The 18,371-nt window shown below is 38.7% G+C and overlaps 1 protein-coding gene across 1 annotated transcript in view; it reads left to right on the plus strand.

Annotated features, from left to right (window-relative positions):
* The window catches only part of grk3 (G protein-coupled receptor kinase 3), a gene marked incomplete in the record, with an annotated part of 56,888 nt that overhangs the window by 2,178 nt on the left and 36,339 nt on the right, over positions 1–18,371 (plus strand).

Below are 18,371 nucleotides of genomic sequence, written 5' to 3' on the forward strand. Positions count from 1 at the left end.
CCCCCCCCCCCCTTCAGAAATGACAGACTCCGGAAAGGCCTCAGTCAGCAGAGGCTGACGTTGACCCGGAGTAACCCCCATCCTCCACTGCTCTTTATATGAGCTGCTGTCAGATCATCCTAATGCTTTGAATCATGGGAAATACCCACAAGTCCACATTTATTTACACATTCACGGCAGTAGAATCAGATTTTTACCAATGACGCTTGTTCACTCCAGCTTCATGTCTGTAGAACATGTGGACCTTCAGGGTTGGACACAATTGTTTAAAGCATACACGTCAGAGTTAGGGCCCGGGGGCCAGATCCGGCCCTCCAGATCATTTTATTTTATTGTTATTAATGACCCGATGTTATCTTGAGCTCATTTCTAACTTGTATAATTTTGACAAAATATATTTTTATGGAGAGTAAAATATTGAAAGTTATTTAAGTTATTTTAAGTTGATTTTTTTTCTGGAATAATATTCCTGCCTTTTTATTATTCATGATTATGTTAAAAAGATACAGTTTTAAAGTTTTAAAAATTGACATTCTGATAGTTTTTTGGACTATTTTGACATTTACTAAGATTTTATTAGGCTGTTTCGGAGTTTAGTTATTTTTTCTTCTACATGCTAGCTGTTTTGACAAATGTAAGTCTTTGTTTTAGTTTTGCTTGGCTAATTTGGAATTTGGAATTTTGGAATTTGGAATTCCTTCATGATCACTTTTTTAAACGGTTGACACCTCCAAAACATCCCTACCAAATCGGTCAAAGTTCAGCCTGATTTAACTTTTAATGTGACTTTATTGGCTGCATTTTTTGTACGTCTGAGAACAGTTGTAGAAACTAAAGTAGCGATGCGGGAATGTGAGAATTTTTAATTCAGAAGACTGGAACGCACATTTATCTAGATCTTTGAAGGAAATAGTGACTTGGACACACAATTCCCAACCTGCTTCGCACACAACATTAAGGAAAATCCCAGAAAGGACTCACATCTGGAACAAAAGTCAAGGCTGAAAGGAAAATGCAGCTTCTGAATCAACATCCAGTCCAGCCTCTTTCAGAAGAGGATTAGCATCTCCAGCAGGACGAGGATGAGAGCTGCATCCTTCTGGACTGCAGCAGGTGGTGACAAATGCTAAACTGTTTTCACAGCAGGACTTCCAAACTGTCCTGAAACATTCTGAGTTCTCACCTCCTATCAGACAGCTGAGCATGTTCCAAACATCTGCACACGGTTTCTCCTGCTCACTGTTGCTGAAGGTAGTTCCTACGAGCCGTAAAGTGCAGAAAATAAAAGAAAATCGAAACTAAAATTAATTTAGCTTGAAGATAAAAGATGAAACGACATCTGAGCCACATTTGTGTATCTTTAAACTAGGGGTGTCAACTCAATCGCACAAGGGTCCAAAATCCCACACAGCTGAGGTCGCGGGCCGAACAGGATAAACATTTATTGAACACTCTCAAACTACATTTTTAAAACTTTTAAACCATACATTTTTAAAATAATTATGAACTATATAAATAGCATTACCTGTAATAATGCTAGTGTGAATGCTGTAAGCTGAATTAAGCTGCTGAAGATGCTGAAATTGATAGCTAAAAATGCTGAAGCTGATAGCTGGAAACGCTGAAGCTGATAGTCTGCTAAAACATTAGCTAAATGTCAAATTAATTAAAAAAAAAAAAAAAAAAGTAGCCAGCCAAAACAGCTAACATGTAGCTCAGACAATATCTAAACTTCAAAAACTAAAAAAAGCCTTAATTAGTTGAAAAAGCTGTTGTGTAAATATTAGCTTAACTCCAAAACAGCTTAAATTTTTTTTTTAAAAAGCCTAAATTAGACAAACGGCTAGCATGCAGCCTAAATATTAGCTTAACTCCAAAATAGCCTAAAAATCTTAATAAATGTCTAAATAGTTCAATAACTTTGCAGAATGTACATTTTTCAAACTTTAAAACCGTAACTTTTTTATATATTTATGAATAATAAAAAGGCAGGAATATTATTTCAGAATAAATCAACTTAAACCTTAAATAACTTTCAACATTTTACTCCCATAAATATATATTTTGTCCAAATTATATATATATATATATATGTATTGGAATAGAGCTGTGAAAGAAATTCACCAGATTTGATATTTCCCATTAAGCCTCTTCCAACTGTGAGTACATGCGCTGGTATCGGGTAGCGACGGTCCAGTGTGAACATGCATCACACGGCCGGTGTGTCCGTAGCATTACAATCACAACTCTGTGTAATGCGGTGATCTGTCATAGTTTCCTGTAATGGTCCTTTTGGTTTGACAGATGCGAAAGCTCGCTCTTACTCCTCACATCTGTCATTGGCTCCGTTTACTTTTCCCACACCTCTTCATCCTTCCAGCCCAAACAGATGCAGCTTCAGGTTCCAGGATGAAAGGGAGCTCTCCCTGGTTCCTCGGTGTGACTTTTCTCCCTGGGGGGTCTCTCATGCATCTCCCACAGTTCTCCCAGCAGCCGATCATGTTCTCAGATATGTCAGTTGTAGTGGCTGACGTGCATTTATTTCCAAGTGCTTTTTATTGTTCCATAACTGTTGCGTGTTTGGTGTGTAATCGGTTTAAGAGCCGAGTTTTACATCATTTATCCCATTCCACGGTGATTGCATTAACTGAAAACCATTAGTGATGCTCTGAAAGCTGATAAATGTTTCCGTCCGGCCCCCCCTCCCGCTCTCGCTTTCACTTTACATCAGTTTACTTTCAAAATGAGCTTGTAGAAACTTGAAGCTTGATGGGAGACGCCCCCACCGCACCTCCAACACACAAACAACGTTTGTAGCTTGTGGTGAGTCGAAGTGGGACTCGGGGTCTATTGGGAATTGTGATTGCTTCTGCAGAAAACTGACCTCTCTGCAGGTCGAAGATGCTGGTTCAGAGAGGACGAAGGCTGCAAGGCAGTGGTCCTCTACCCTCAGGCTGCGGACCGGTACCGCTCGGGACAGAGAAAAAGAAAAACTAGGGTGGGGAATCGATTAAAAAAATTAACTAATCGAAAATCTGGAATAAAAATTAATATCGATTGATATTTTTTTAGTTTGAGTATTTGCCAGCCACTTATTAACTGCAAATAATCGTAATATGAAATGACTCTTAAAATTGTACATTTAGAACATTTATTTTTAACCCTTTAAGGGTCTAAGACTTAGTTTTTGTCTGTATTTGAATTTTCCTCTGTATTTTCAATTTAAAAGACTACCTGGTTGCCTATTTGGTGTCATTTTAATCAGCACAACCGAACTTATGTGACACTACCTTTATTTAGTCATTTTTTCATGTTATATTCACACACTAGACATAAAATCATGCAAAAACAGAAAATTCCATCTGGAAAAAAGAGATTAATTTTGCTGTGGAAACCCCCAAAATGTTTAACAAACTCATTTTACAACATAGAATGAAAGTTTTAGTTGTAATTTTATAAAAACAACAAGAATAAAATTAGTCAACAAACTAATCAACATGTTTTTGAATGAAAATACAAGAAAATCCAGGGTAAAGTCGAACCAGGCAGCCCAAAAAATAAGAATTTCTCACTGCTGTCTATTTGACATTTTTCCTGGAATTCTGTCTTTCTTTTTTTTTTCTTTTTTTCTTCTAAACTTTCTTCATTACGCTTGTGAAAAATAACAAAAATTTTTTGGGAGGAGTTTGAACCAGCTGGATTTCAGGTCGGTTGATCACAGATGGGGGCGTGTCTGTCACGCGGCGTCGGTGGGCGGTTAAAGGTTATTTAAGGTTTAAGTTGATTTATTCTGGAATAATATTCCTGCCTTTTTATTATTAATAAATATGTTAAAAAGTTACAGTTTTAAAGTTCTAAAAATTGTCATTCTGCTAGCTTTATGGACTATTTAGACATTTACTACGATTTTTTTTTTTTTTTAATCTTTTAGAGTTTAGCTAATATTTCAGCTACATGCTAGCTGTTTTGGCTAAGCTAAGTTTTTTTTGGCTAATTTGGCATTTAGCTAATACTTTAGCTGGCTATCAACATCAGTGTTTTCAGCTATCAGCTACAGCGTTTTTAGCTATCAATTTCAGCATCTTCAGCGGCCAAATTCAGCTTGCAGCATTCATACTAGCATCATCACAGGTAATGTCATATATCTAGTTCATAATTATGCTAAAAAGTTACAGTTTTAAAGTTTTATAAATGTAGTTTTAGAGTGTTCAATACATTTTTATCCTGTCTAGCCGCGACCCCAGGTGTGTTTTGGATTTGACCCCTTGTGTGATTCAGTTTTTTGGCAACCCTGAGTTAAGGTAAACTCTAGGTAAATAAAATCAGACTCCCGCTTCAGCCTCGAACATGCTGGTCTGTGAAAATATCGTCTTAAACTGATCCATTGCCTGATAGACCCGTCCAGGGTCGGACAGGTGTTTAACCTGAAGAGGAGCTACAGCTCCTCCTGCACCTGCTTTGATTGATCTCAATCCAGACTTTCTGATTCAAAGCAGAGTGATCCCTCCACCTGATTGAGGCCTGATCCATTCAGATCACCCTTTCATAGACCTTCACATTTACAGTATGTTGTGTGTTTATGACTCACACAAACTACAATGAAACAACCATCAGACTCTGCTTTTGTTCCTGCCGTGTGGGCAGAAAGGAAAAAAAAAACATCACAGTGAACATAACGCAGCATCAAACTGATTCAGTATTTTAAGGAGCGTGAGAACTTCATCAAAGCTTTCTGCCAAAATCCAGACAAGAACTAATTTTCTGCTCCGCCGTCTGTTTTCTTATTGCTGTGAAACAAAAGCTGCACATTTGTAACCGCGCTGCGTTAAACTGCAGTTTTATGGTCACTTTTGATTCTTTGGTGCGTTTGCTGCAGCCTGCAGCTGAAAGGAAAGAGAGGACACTCGAGCAGCGCATTCATCCCAGCATGAAACGTGTTTTTATAGATGCATTAAGCTTTTGCAGTGTTTCGACTCCCAGTGCATTAGAAGCAGTCACAAAAGCTCTGTTGCCAGCCATCGTCTTCCTATAGTCTTCACTAGAATCCCAGTGCATTACGTATGGTCTTTACTGTATCAGAGTAGGAAACTGCTTAAACCACTTTCTTTGACATTACTTCACCACTGGAGAGTCCACGATTACCCTGCAAATACTTTCATATAGGTCACATTATCAACAAAAAGGTAGATTTTTTTTGAATGATCAGGCTCTCTCTGATTATACTTTTTTCTTTTTAAAAGTCTTTTCTCTTCCATCTTCTTCCCTCTCGAATTCACCGTAGAACAAACACTTGTGATTTATTTCGTCAGTAAAATGAGCCAAATCCAGCAGTTATTACATCATAAACTCCATTTTCCAGCCCCTCAAACTGCATTGTCAGCCTCTTCATTCTCTTTTTATTTTCAATGTTCTCTCTGTGCTGTCAAAAATAGAAATGTCACCACATGGAATATTTCTCCACAATGCAATAAGAGTTGCATTATTAAAAGCAGTTTATCATTTTCACCTGAGCCCGTTTCTGTAAAATGCTGAAGAAAAGAGAAAAGCAGCTTTGCTCTGGAGATATTTGAAACCACTTCTGCTCAGCTGTCGTCAAGTTTACGCTTCTAAATGTTTTATGTAAAAAAAAAAAGTTCTTCCTTTTTATTAATGCTCAAAAGCACACGAACATATTTCCACATTAAAGCTCTTTTATCGTCCTCATTATATTAGTGTATATATGTGTGTGAAACAGCAGTTTGTTTATTCCATCTACATGTTCAGTTAGATCAGGCAACCTGCAGCTCCAGAGCCTCATGAGGCTCTTTCATTTCTCCCTGGTGGCTCTCTGGCCCAAGAAACATAAAATAATAGTAATTTTTTAAAGTAAGGATTACTTAATTAGCATTTATTTTGCGAATGCTTTAAATCAATCTCACTATTGTGATCCTGTTTCTCTTTATTGTGTCAATGCTAAGTTAGCAAAACTCAATCACACTTTCAGCAATTTTAGAAATCTTGGTTTAAAATGTTCAGATTGTTCGGGACATTACTGGTTGTATTTGTATTCATAAACTTTATAGTTTTTGAAATGTTGTGCAAAATATTCCCCATAGGAAATGAATGAGAACGTCTTCAAATTTCAACATTTTAAGTACATTAGCAATAAACCTTTAAATATATATTTATGGATTATGTTTTCATCTCTTAGAGTTGAAAAAATATGGAGTTTAGCCAATATTTTAGCAACAGGCTAACATTTTTGGCTAATTTGTTATCTACTGTGATTTTTAGGCTAATTTAGAGTTTAGCTTCTATTTAAGCAACATGCTAACATTTGACTAATTTTGTTTACTGAGGAATTTTAGGTTATTTTGGAAGTTAGCTAGTAATTAAGCAACAGTCTTACTTTTTGGCTAATTTGGCATTTACTTAAGTATTTCATGCTAATTTGAAGTTTAGCTATTATTTTAGTAACATGCGAACGTTTTTGACTAATTTAGTTTACTGCGAAATTTTTGGCTATTTTGGAGTTTAGCTAGTACTAAAGCAACATGCTAGCATTTTTAAGGCTAATTTCAGTGTTTATCTAATACTCATTACAACATGCTAACGTTTTTGGCTAATTTGTCATCCACTGAAGTTTTTCTAATTCAGAGTTTAGCTTCTATTTTAGCAGCAGCCTAATGTTTTTGACCAAAAACTCATTTTGAGTGATGCTAGTTTCTTTTTCTATTTTTTTTGCTTTTGTTTGTGGCAAAAAATAGAAATAATTCATATTTATTATAAAAAAGAAGGAAATGAATGCAAATCCAAATTTCTCAAAGTAAGACTATGAGGCTCCTTCTAGGTTTTGATCAGTAGAAAATGAGCCCAAATGACTCTTTTACTGTTAAAGGTTGCAGAACCCCGAGTCAGACCATGTTTTAAAAGCTTTTATTGATCAAACTTGAACACTAAATACAAATGTTTCTTTCTTTTAATCTGCTCTCATCATCTGAGGCTACATCCTCTTTGTTTATCAGATGGGTGGCGACTCGCCTCCCTCTGGTCGCAGTATTTGCAATTGGAGCTGCTCTCTGTGGCCTTATTCTGTGTTCTTACTCAACCACAGGATAACTTCCACAGTCCCAGAGAGTTTTATTTTATTTTAACTCCAGAACAGCCGAATGCACTAGTGCAGATAATATTTTTTATCAGTGGCACCTTTGAAAAATGAGGTTTGCCACGCTGGTGTCCTCCCGCCTTTTCTTTCAGAGTTGGTGGGTTTGAATGTGAAAGTTTCCTTTACAGAAGCTCTTTACAAATACATGTAATAATCCACCGCCGAGTCTACGCCCAGGTGTAGGTGTGGAATCTTTTGTTTGCCGTCAAAAGCAAAAGTCAGCTGAAGCCAACCACTCCAGGTTAGTTAGGAACCACAGGTATGCAAACATCAGAACCGGAGGGACAGAAGGCGGATTCTGGTTCTGTTTGCTTGATCAAACCAGGATGTTTGGTTAACGTTGGGGCGGATCGCAGGTGACTTTGTAGCAGGAATTTGCAACAAGTCAGAGGCCATGGCTTTTGTCCAGAAAAAGGTGGTTTTCCCTCTCTGGGTAGGTGGAGAGATCCCGCCTCAAGGAGGAGGAGTTTGGGGTTTTGTTCACCTGTCAGGGAAGGATGGATTGTGAGATTGACAGGTGAATAGTTGCAGCAGCTGCAGCGATATTCAGAGTAAAAAAGAGCTGATCTGAAAGGCAAAGCTCTTGATGTGTCGTGACCTTTTCGGTCCTGACAAAAACATCTCAGATAAGTGGCTGAAAGAGTTCTCTTAACTTGGGGGCTTGATTCTCCTTTAGAGATGACAGTGAGGCGCTCGCTGCCTCCCCACATCCAGAAAGACCAGTTAGTGGTCCTCAACATGGTCTCGAGTTATTACAATCAGGTTTACAGTTGCTATCATTGAGTCGGCTACTGTTTCATTAAGGTCGCCAGCTTTAACCATCAGATAACCAGCTGTTACCCTCCGATCACCTGATGTAATCCTCCGATCACCCGATGTAATCCTCCGATCACCCGATGTAATCCTCCGATCACCTGATGTTGCATCAGGTTTCTAGCTGTTAAATATCAGATCATCTGCTGTCATCATCTGACCACCAGATGTGATCCTCTCATCACCAACTGTTACCATGAGGTTACCAGTTGTTGTAATCAGCTCACCAGCCGTACCACCTGATCTCCAGCTGTTTCCAGCAGGTTACCAGAAATGGAGTTACCTTAAACAAGCAGCTGATGTTTGTGGTTTCAGGTGAAACCTGCACAGGTAGAAAAAGCATCATTAAAGCCGAGTGATGCTGCAGATCAGATCAGCGACCACAGGCTGGTAAACGCAGCAGCTGATGGTTGTGAGTAGAGGACCCTTTGGTTTTCATTTGAGACCGAAGTTTAGTGGTTTTTAATGAAAAAAGAGTGGAGCTCACCTGAGAGTAATATGTGTGCATGCTGCTGCAGGCTGGGCACTACTGTGGCACTTTGGTGATAACGCGGTGCTGCCACATTCTCAGGGGGCGGGGCCTCGCTCCTCTGACAGAGAGGTGTTAGCCTGACGGCAGCACGATTGAGGGGGCTAAGGCTCTGGATCGTTACTAAGGAGGGGATCCGATTCACGAATCGAACTGCGAAGTTAAAGTTACATGTGTTAAATCCTCATGATTTATACCTTTTATTTAGAACAGGAGATCAGAATCATTATAAAAACACAAAGATTTGGATGGTGTTTGTCACTTTAAACCATTTTTTAAATTCAAGTTCAGCAGTAACGTAAAAAGCTTAAACATCACTGTTGATTTAGCAACAAAACCTGAAACTGTTCTTCACATTTTACGCTCTAAGCGCTACATACTGGTGAAAAGCCGGTATAAAAGTCATTTCTTACCGTGACAGAATCGGCTGATTCACGTTGATTACATCTGCCCTTCAGAGCTGTATATCAGCGCGAGGCTTCATTTCTCCGCTTCAGAATCCGCTGGATTTACGTTAATTGAGTCAACTGCAGGGCAGCCACTAACGATTAGTTCAATAGTCGACTAATCACTGATTATTTTTTCCGATTAGTCGACTAATTGGGTCATGCTTAAAGTGGATGCAAAGCATAGATGTTAACCATCGTTAGCTTTAAACTAACTAAAAATAAAGACAATTTAGATGATACTTAATTAAACCTTTAATGAATCGTGCAGCCTCTGTTCTTCATGTGTTTCTGGCATTAAAACCTGTGTCTTTTATATTAGTTTTAATGTTTCTTACTGTACATTTTATTATTTTTATATGTATTTTAACAGATTTTCTAACATGTATTTTTAATCTATGTTCGTATTTTTTTACTATTGTTTTTAATTGATGTTTTGAGGTTTTTAGGTTGACAATTTTTACCACCTGTCCAGGGACTACAGATGAAAAATGGCTTTTGGGTTAATTCATGCGCATTGCAGCGATGCTTTTGATGTGCACTGTCCCTGTGAAATAAATAGATAAAAAGCAAATGAAGTTGGTATCTGAAACAAAGGAACTGTTTTTCACAAAAGATAAAGTTTTGGTCTCATTGACTCAAATATAAAAAAGGGTTTTTTTTGGTGCTGAACCCTCACAATTATCTTCAACTTTACTACACTCTGACTCCATAGATTATAAAGTAACGACTAATTGACAAACTAATTAGTCGTCGACCATTTTAATAGTCGATTAGTCGTGTAATCGTGGCAGCCCTAGTCAGTTGTTGAAGAGTTACCAAAAGAATGTAAACACTGGAGCTAAAGCTCCGGTGTTGAGGCTCACTTGCTTTTTAGAACTTATGCCAGTGAGTGGAACTTCAGTCTTAGTTTTTGAATGGAAAAAAAGCTCTCGCTAGTTTTACTGTGAAGACAGGAAGCTTCACTGACATGAAGATTTGTTTACTTCCGGTGATGGTAGCACCACACATTCAGCTTAGTTTTAGTTCAAAAACTTAAATTCCAGCATTATTCTGCATTTCAGAGTAATAAATACATCGCTATAACATTTCGCTACATTCTACTATATTTATAAAGATCACAAATCAGCGGTCTTGGACGTCACGAATATTCATACTTGAATTTTTGGGAGCAGATGGCGAGAATCCGAGTGCTGGGTACTCGTTACAACCCCAGAGGCGGCCAAACCAGGAAGCTTTATTTTTTCATGTTTACCTTCATTTTAAAAAATATTTCAAGAGATTTCGAGTCAGACGAGAAGAATTACTGTCGTCTGCGTATTATCGGACTATCCTGAACTGTCAAACAAAGGAAACCAAAAGTAGTCATTGGATATACCCAGTTAACTAGTTGGCAAAAACAACCCACCAATCTGCTTCCATTGACACTGAACTTTGAATGTCTTCAGGCTAACTGTGAAGACAACTGGATCTTAAGCTTTATTGGCAAATTAAAACTGAACGAGGACAGGCCAGCGGAATGTTTACAGCCCCTGGATGATCAGTCACGGTTCTACTGGACACAAACACCTTCTGGGTCTCTGTTCTTTGAAGACCATTTCCTGCTTCATTCATGAGAGTTAGCGCTTCAACATGCAGGAGAAAACGCTGAGCGTCTGATGACATTACTCCAGTTACAGGTCCAGCTGATCCACCCCCCTAAACAAGAGCACCACCTTCAGTATTTCCCTGATAAGAATGTATTTCAGATATTTTGAGACCCAGGCAGCTCACGCTTCCTGCTTCTAACGTTCGGAGATGAGATAATTTGACGATTCCCGTGTTGATAGCCTTGATAAGGTTTGGGAAGTTTTTCTGTTTCTACTGATTTCTGAGGTTTTTTTTTTTTTAGCTGACCAGCCAGCACAAAACAATTAAAATCAATTTATTTCATATTCAGAATAACAACAACAACAGTTGTTTCTGTTTTCTTTTAACCTCAGCATGTTCTGAATTTGTTCTGGACTTGATGCTGGTCAGAATCTGGAGCTCAAACGTTCCTCGTGTGAGCAGATGGTCAGATCGAACATCTGCTTTTGAAGCCAATTATTCCTGTGATGCAACGTTATCAAAGTCTGGTTTTTAGAGATTAAAAACAGATGTTTTCTTCGTTGTTTTGTTCTTCACAGAAGCCAAAGTTCCTCCACACAGACCTTAATGTCTGAGGCTGACAAACTTTTTTCCACTTCTTCCCATAGAGCTTTTTTTTATCATCTAGATAAAAAATAGACTCGTGTTTGCATTTTGTATTAAAACTCATCACTTCCCTGCAGCACAAGCAGCTCAGATGTTTGTAGATCTCCTCAAATAACTGTCGGTCACAAATGAAACAAGTGACACAACCCTGCAAATGTGATTTGGGAGATGTTGGTTGTCTCACAGAAATGATTGGTTTAGCTTGGAACGCGCCTCATAAGCATGAGCTTTGCTTCACTGGAATCAGGTTTGGCTGTCGGCTTCTCCATCATTAATGCTCAGATGCAAAAACTGTTTCTTGACGTGAAATTTTCAAACTCTGATTAAATAAATTGGTGGAGAAATGAACTGAAATTAACTAGAAATGAGCAGCAGATTGGTCTCGAAGTCTTTGACAACACCTAATATTCTTCTTTGATGGTATAATATCCATTAACTTATAATAAAAAAATGATTTGGACTATTTGTAATGATGAAAGCAGCTTTCCTATCTGGATGTGCCTGTCTCTGCAGATTGTTTATTTTTGTTTCTTTATTATTTCAATTAGTTTAAAAGCATTTTGTTTCAAGTAAGGAGTGACTGAAATCCCTTTAGAGCACGTGTCAAAGTCAAGGCCCGGGGGCCGGATCCGGCCCTCTGGGTAATTCTATCCGGCCCTCCAGATCATTTTATTTTATTGTTATTAATGACCCGATGTTATCTTGTGTAGTTTTGAGTAAAAATATTTTTATGGAGAGTAAAATATTGAAAGTTATTTGAAGTTTAAGTTGATTTATTCTGGAATAATATTCTTGGATTATTATTTATAATTATGTTAAAAACTTTCTATTGTAAAGTTTTAAAAATTGGCATTCTGCAACTTTTTGGACTATTTAGGCATTTACTAAGATTTTTTTAGGCTATTTTGGAGTTTAGCAAATATTTCAGCTACATGCTAGCTGTTTTGGCTAACCTAAGTTTTTTTTTTTGTTATTTTAGGCTAATTTGACATTTAGCTAATATTTTAGCTGACTATCAGCTTAAGCGTTTTCAGCTATCAGCTTCAGCATCTTCAGCGGCCAAATTCAGCTTACAGCATTCACACTAGCATTATCACAGGTAATGTTATATGTCTAGGTCATAATTATGTTAACGTTTTAAAATGTAGTTTTAGAGAGTTCAGTAAATGTTTATCCTGCTCATCCTGCAATCTTAGGTGTGTTGTGGATTTTGGCCCCTTGTGTGATTGAGTTTTACACCCCTGATTTAGAGCCCCAGCAGGTCCAAATAAAGCTGCAGTTTGCTGATCCAAACCTTTCCCGTCACCGTACAGAAGCAGGGAAGTTCAGACGCACGTAGGAAGAAATGTGTGAGACGCTGCCAGAGTCCAAACAGCAGTGAGACCTGGTTGATTATTTACCCAGCCACGTCGTAGCTCGCCGACACACTTCATGCAGCATCCACATCCTGTTCCTGTTCAATATTTTCAGACACGCAAACTTCCTGCTGCTGAATGAAAGCTGGACCTGATCTGAAACAAAAAACCGCTAAAGAAGCGAGGCTTTGATCAAGCTGCTGCACAGACAGACGACACCAGCATCACTTCAGCTCAGTGAGCGCCCGTCTGCAAAGGTGTAACACCGCCTGACGGTCGGGCTGATGCGTGCAAAGACACTTTACTGTCTTTTAAAATCACTTTTAACTGCAAACATGTTTTAGAATTGAGTTGAAAGATCAGTTTATTGGTTTAATATAAAAAGGTCAAAAGCATAAAAACCCCTCCCACACACTTTTAAAATTAGAACCATCTCAGACTCTACAAGCTTCAGTTAGCATGCTAACCGGTAACATCCACAACAACTTCAGAATAAATGGAAAATAAGGAAATAACTGGAGCCAGGACAGTTCAGGAGTTCTCCACTTGGATGCTTGATGCTCTGTTTAACCCTTGTGCTATCCTAGGATGTTCACATTACAAGTGGGGTCATCTAGACCCCCCACAATGATCTTTGTCTTTCACTGATGTCAGACATGAGATCCTGTTCACCTTATTTCCTTTGCAAATGTGGCTGACAGCCGATATTTCACAGTCTTCAATATAACACAAAGTTTAGATTTCCTTTTTGTTTCTTTTTAGAAATACACAACTTTTCTTTGACTGTAAAATCACGTGCTTGATCTTTTTTACATGCAGCAAGGGATCTCATAAAACTGAGGAAACATTCAGAGTATTTACTGACTGTTGGACACAAGTGTAAACCATAAACCTCCCAGTGCCTGCATGGATCTGTTGGGAACAAGTGTTCATTTCAGAAAGAAAGTGCATCTGAAAACACTCAGTTATCAATATCGGTGGATTCTTTAATATCAGACCGATGCTAATATATTCAAATGATGCAAATATAAAGATACATAGACTTTGAGTTTTGATAACATCTTTAAATTAATTGTATGATTGCTTAGTCAACATTATAGTGATTCTCCTCCTTTCCGTATGTTTTTTTGGCACATAAAAACTAAATCACACTTTTAGTGATTTCATCAATCTTGGTGTCAAAAGTTCAGCTCGTTCAGGACATTAATGCTTGTATTTTTGGAGTTCATAGACTTTATAGTTTTTGAAATATGGAGCAAAATATGGAAATGAATGAGTCTTCAAATTTCAACATTTTAAGTAGATTAGCAACAAACTCATATAATAATATTCATGGGTTATGATTTCATCTACATAGTAATTAAAAAACGATTTGAAGCTCAGCTAATATTCTAGCAACATGCTAACGTTTTTGACTCATTTGCTATCTACTCGGGTTTTCAAGGTTAATTTAGCTTCTGTTTTAGCAACGGGCTAACAATTTGAGGAATTTTAGGCTATTTTGGAGTTTAGCTATTATTTAAGCAATGAGCTAGCTTTTTTGGCTAAGTAGATGTACAAATTTTTTTTGGGCTAATTTATAATTTATCTCATATTTAAGCAACACACTTGATATTTTAGCAAAATTGGCATGTATTTGGGATTTTTAGGCCATTTTACTACACATTTTTCAGAAATTTAGGTCAACTTCATCGCTCTTTCAAAGCTCCTTAAGAAAATGTCCAGTCTTTCAACAAATTTAACATTTTTGCAAATATCTTTTGGATTTTCAGCAAATCCCTTCAGCAATGAAATTGTGCCACAGTTTTCAGCAAGAAGCTTCTGCATCTTTCAGCAAAAACATTCACACTAGAATCATCGCAGGTAATGAAACTTTTAGTTTTAGCCAGGTGAGAGTGAGGTGGTCCACTCTACAGGTATTGCTGAGTGTGTTCAAACACTGATGGGGTCATGAACCACGTTTCTATGTGTTATGTGGTGAATTTCTTCCAAAATATCTCATCCTAGAGGTGAAGTCCAGGACAAGCCGCCCCATTTCCTGCCTGATTATTATTATTTTTTAATCTGCGACAGCCATTGATGGTGATGGATCTGGACATGAACAGTTCTGATAAACGATATTTTTCATGTTTATAGAATAAAAATAGCAAACGAGTTTTTTTTCTTTTGACTAAAAACCACAGTGAAATATCATGTAAAACGATCCCTGAATACCTGCCGCTGTGGGTGATCTCCAGACCAGGAAGACGACTTGTAGGTGAATCGACGTGCATCACCACTTCTACATCAGCTGCAGGAGATTATCAGCAGTGGGATTGTGTAAACAGGAATACTGATGTTGGAAAAGATCTGAACAGGTTCTTCAGGATAAGTTCTTATCTGGAATGTGCTCTCAACGCAGAGTAAGTCCTGTAAATGTGTTTTTGTGCCCAGAAAGAGCTTGAAAAATCTGGATTAAGTTGAACTTCAAGCTTTTATCTCAATGTTTTCCTGAAAAATCTGGTTCCAGGTTCAACAACACTATGTTGTAGTTCTGCTGCAAACGATGATTTTAATAGTCGACTAATCACTGTTTATTTTTTCCGATTAGTTGACTAACCAGGTCATGCGCAAACTGGATGTAAAACGCACATCTTAACCATCATGAGCTTTAAACCAACTAAAAATGAGATATATAATATTATCTGCAATTATTCAGCTGAAGATGCTGAAATGATAGCTGAAAACACTAAAGCTGATAGCCAGCTAAAATATTAGTTAAATGCCAAATTAGCAAAAAAAAAAGGAAAAAAGCCTCAGTTATCTCAAATAGCTAGCATGTAGCTGAAATATTAGCTAAACTCCAAAATAACCTAAATAAATAACAAAATAGTCCAAAAACCTAGCAGAATGCCAATATAACGTTGAACTTTACTACTCTGACTCCATATTATATGAAGTCACGACTAACTGACTATTGGATGAGTCATCGACTATTTAGTGGATTAGTCGTCAATGTCGTGGCAGCCGCACTACGTTGGGCAGCTATGAGATCTTTACTAAACTGTTGTTTACGGGCGGATCTCAGTGAGCAGAAAACGTTCATGTTTTCCTCTTTCTGTGTAGATTTTAGAGACGTAACGGCCACACAAAGATGAAAACTTCAGCACCTGACTCTGCTGTCGGTGTTATGCAAGTGTGCCGTCTGGAATAAATCAGACAGATTAAGTCTGCGCTGAAGGGCAGCGAGGCGGTGAATGGGGTCAGCAGCGGGGTCTCCCAGCGCCGGGGTTCTGCTTGGTCACGCTGGAAAAACAACCGACGGCTTGAGGGAAGGTCATCCAGGAGGCAGCGGGAGGCTCCGCATGCTTTCCCGCTGAGCTCCTCCGCTGACGGTGGAGGCCGCAGCGGTGAAACGCAGCCAGGAGAAAGATAAATGAGTGTGAGCAGACCCGATCTGCATCCCATCATCCGGTCAGCATAAAGCCGGCAGCTGGCACCGAGGGTTTACTCCTCGCAGGCAGGACTCGAATGTCTCACTGGCGGATGCTTTCTGCGATTCCTGGAAGATGTTTGGACAGCTGCCACGGGCATATTTCAAACTGTCTGTGAATGAGTTAGCATCGACCCGCTCTCATGCACTCTTTCAATTAAGCTGTAAGAACCTGTTCTTAAGAACCTGCGATCATCTGGTCACTTGTCTGAGTTTGAGCCAGCAGTTTAAATATGGATTCAGCCACGGTCTCTCGGACATGATTTACTGCTTTGATGTAAGAAACTCTTTGGGTTTTTGTTCCGAGTGAACGGAGGTTCTGCTCGTTTCAGAGACAGACTGTCTTTCTTTTGTCATCATCACAAAAAGCATAGATTTTTGCTATAATTTGTACCCAAATCTGAATAATTTAACTTACAGCACAAATGGAAGGGCTTTTAATAGACTTGGAGACATGAAAACTGATTAATTAGGGATGATCCGATCCAATCGCATGATTTGAAATTAGGCCCAATCATGTAGTTTTAGACTTGGATATTTATTTTGTTCTCATTATTTTGATCAGTATAGTTCAAGCTTATTAATAAAGATAAATACTCTACTAGGAGTCTACATATCATGAACGTATCACAACATTTAAACGCAGCAGAATATGGCACCAGTTTGAGCAGGAAGCACACAAAACCAGTTCAGAAACGTTTGCGAGATATTCACAGATTTAGACTTAACTCACTCCAATGACAGTTGTGTTTATTGTGTCTTTAACGTGTTCTTGTAGCATTTTCCTCATAGGGAGGACGTAGAAAACAAGATTAAACCTGCATTTCTGGGTATTTCTCTATTCAAATCCTGGTGGAATCAGCAGCAGAGGAAACGGACTTGTGAAAAAATTCTGGTTTGAGATGCAGTAACTGGCATTGGCGAGCCAAAGTCTCCCATCTCCACCACTTATCTAAAGCGTCCACTTGCTAAGTGATCCGTTAACGTCTCCGTTCTGGAATCTGGATGAAAACTGTACAGCTGTGAAGGGCTAATAGTACACACAAGGGGACAAAATCCAAAACACACCGTAGGTCGTGGCCCGAGCAAGAGAAACATTTATTGAACACTCTAAAACTACATTTTTAAAAGTTTAAAACTGTAACTTTTTAACATAATTATGAACTAGATATATAGCATTACCTGTGATCATGCTAGTGTGAATGCTGTAAGCTGAATTTGGTCGCTGAAGATGCTGAAACTGATGGCTAAAAACGCTGAAGCTGATAGCCAGCTAAAATATTTGTTAAATGCCAAATTAGCCTAAAAAAAAAAAAATTAGGTTAGCCTTAACAAGGTAACGTGTAGCTGAAATATTAGCTAGTCCAAAACGGCCTAAAAATCGTACTAAATTCCAAAATAGCCCATAAAGCTAGCAAAATGTCAGTTTTTTTCAACTTTAAAACCCAAAATGTTTTAACATATTTATGAATAATCAAAATGCAGGAATAATGTTCCACAGTAAAAATAACTTTCAATATTTTACCCTCCATAAAAATATATTTTGTAAAAATTATACAAGTTAGAAATGAGCTCAAGATAACATCGGGCCAAATAAAATGATCTGGAGGGCCGTATCCGGCCCCCGGGCCTTGACTTTGACACGTGATTTAATTGAACTGAAGGTCTTAAATGCTAATTTAAAGGCTGATAAACATCCAGATGACTCATTTTCTAAATGTTGAGTTACACATCGTACAGGAGCGTAGACATGAACAAACTAGAATTTACACGTCCGTGTCGTTGAAGTTTTAAAGATGGCAGCTCTTCTGATCACTGAGCTGTGGCGGCGTAAAGGCCTCCACCGCTCTGCTGCTCTTTCACTTCTGGTTCAAAAAGCATTTCAGCTCCACAGATGCGTTCATCAGACCAGCGGTTTTCGTTTTGTGGTGGGGTTAACGTCAGGCCGACGGCGGGAAGATGGCCGCGCGCTGGAGCGTTTACCAGCTCTAGACTCGTCACCGTTTGATCTCTGGAGACCGAAGGCGGCTCGTAATGCGTTAAGCGAGCGCTGCCTTGTTGCTGCAGTCAGACTCCCATCCCGTCATAAACTGTCAGCCCGCCGAAGACGCTGCCTTATTTATCAGGGAGCGCCGGCAGCCGTCCTGTCAGTCAGCCGGCCCGGCAGGAGGCTTGTTGTCTGTGCCACGGCGGTCATCTGCCCCCCCGAGCCAAAGCTGCTTCTTTTTTATCAGACTCTGCTGCTGATTTTTACAAGCTGATGCAGTTTCCTGATGTCTTCATCGCACATCTGTGGCCCGCTTTATTTAAAAGATAACCAGATAAAGGTCAGCAGCGCTTTCAAACAGCTCTTTGTTTGCTGTAGGTTTTGTTCTGG

This window comes from Oryzias melastigma, linkage group LG12 (assembly GCF_002922805.2).
Source record: "Oryzias melastigma strain HK-1 linkage group LG12, ASM292280v2, whole genome shotgun sequence".
Lineage (NCBI taxonomy): Eukaryota > Metazoa > Chordata > Actinopteri > Beloniformes > Adrianichthyidae > Oryzias > Oryzias melastigma.